We start from the raw sequence: 1,957 nt of genomic DNA, 5'->3' as shown, positions 1-1,957 counted from the left end.
GTGGTGGTGGTGGGGTGAGTGAGTGGTGTGGTGTGGTGGTGGTGGGTGGTGGTGGCTGGTGGGGTGGTGATGGTGGTGTGAGTGGTGGTGGGGGTGGTGGTGGTGGTGGTGGTGGTGAGGCGTGGTGGGGTGGAGGTAGTGAGTGTGGGGGTGGTGGGGGTGGTGGTGGTGGTGGGTGTGTGGTGGTGGTGGTGGTGGGTGGTGGGGTGGGTGGGGTTGGGGTGGTGGTGGTGGTGGGTGGTGGGGTTGGTGGTGGTGGTTGGGTTGTGGTGGTTGGGTTGGTGAGGTGGTGGGTGGGTGGGGTGGTGGTGGGGTGGTGTGGGGTGGGGTTGGTGGAGTGTGGTGGTGGTGGGTGGTGTGGTGGTGGAGGTGAGTTGGTGGTGGGAGAGTTGGTGGTGGTGGTGGAGGTAGTGGTGGTGGTGGTGTTGGTGGTGGTGAGGTGTTGAGGCGTGGTGGAGGTGGTGGTGGTGGTGGTGGGGTGGTGGTGGTGGGGTGGTGAGTGGTGGGGTGTGAGTGGTGGTGGTGGTGGTGGTGGTGGTGGTGGTTGGTGGTGGTGGGGTGGTAGTGGTGGGTGGTGGTGGTGGTGTGGGGGTGGGTGGGTGGTGGTGGTGGTGGTGGGGGTTGGTGGTGGTGTGAGTGGGTGGGGGGTGGTGGTGGTGGTGGAGGTGGGTGGTGGTGGTGGGGGTGGTGAGTGGTGGTGGTGTTGGTGGAGGTTAGTGGTGGTGGTGGTGGTGGTGGTGGTGGTGGTGTTGGTGGTGGTGGGTGGTGATGGTGTGGTGGAGTTGGTGGTGGTTGGTGGGTGGTGGTTGGTGGTGGGTGGTGGTGGTGGTGGAGTGGTGGTGGTTGGAGTTGGTGGGGATTGGTGGTGGGTGGGTTGGTGGTGGTGGGGTGGGTTGGGTGGTGGTGGCTGGTGTTGGTGGGAGTTGGTGTTGTTGGGTTGGGTGGTGGTGGGTGATTGGTTGGTTGTGGTGGTGGAGGTGGTGGTGGTGGGGGGTGGTGGTGGTGGTGGTAGTGGTGGTGGGTGGTAGTGGTGGTGGGTGGTAGTGGTGGGGTGGTGGTGGTGTGGTGGGTGGTGTGGTGGGGTGGTGTGGTGGGTGGTGGGTGGGTGGTGGTGTGGTTGGTGGTGGGGGTGGGTATAGGTGGTGGGTGTGGTGGGGTTGGTGAGGGTGGTGGTGTTGGGGTGGGTTGGTGGTTGATTGGGAGTTGGGTGGTGGTGTGGGGGTGTGGTGGTGGGGGTTGGGTGGGTGGTGGGATTGAGTAGTGGTGGTGTGGTGTGGTGGGGGAGTTTGGTAGTGGTGGTGTTAGGTGGTGGCGTTGGTGTGGTGGTGGGCGTGTTAGTGGAGGTGTGGTGGTGGTGCAGGTGGTGGTGGTGGTGGGTGGTGGTGGTGGTGGGGTGGGTGGTGGTGGGGGGTGGTGAGGTGGTGGTGGTGGTGGTGGGTGGTGGTGGGTGTGGTGGTGGTGGTGTGTGGTGGTGGTGGGTGGTGGTGGTGGGGGGGGTGGTGGTGGTGGTGGGGTTGGTGGTGGTGGGGGGTGGTGGTGGTGGTGGAGGTGATGGTGGTGGGTGGTGGTGGTGGTGGGTGCAAGTGGTGGTGGGGTGGTGGTGGTGGGGGGTGGTGGTGGAGTGGTGGTGGGTGGGTGGGGGTGGGGTGGTGGTGTTGGGGCAGTGGTGGTGGAGTTGGTGAGCAGTGGGGTGGTTGTGGTGGTGGTGGGTTGGGGTGGGTGTGGTGGGGGTTGGTGGTGGTGGAGTTGGTGGTGGTGGTGGTGGTGTGGTGCAGGTTGGTGGGGTGGTGGTTGGTGGTTGGGGTGGTGGTGGTTGTTGTGGTGGTGGTTGGGTTGGTGTGGTGGGGTGGTGAGTGAGGGTTCACGTTATGTGGAGAAGACAATGAGTTCACAGAGCTAATCATGTATGAACAGATAAATAAAAGAGAGTGAGAGAAAAACATAAAAAGAGACAGAT

This window comes from Homarus americanus, unplaced genomic scaffold (genome assembly GCF_018991925.1).
Source record: "Homarus americanus isolate GMGI-L3 unplaced genomic scaffold, GMGI_Hamer_2.0 scaffold46583, whole genome shotgun sequence".
NCBI lineage: Eukaryota > Metazoa > Arthropoda > Malacostraca > Decapoda > Nephropidae > Homarus > Homarus americanus.
Note: the sequence above shows the minus strand (reverse complement) of the source record.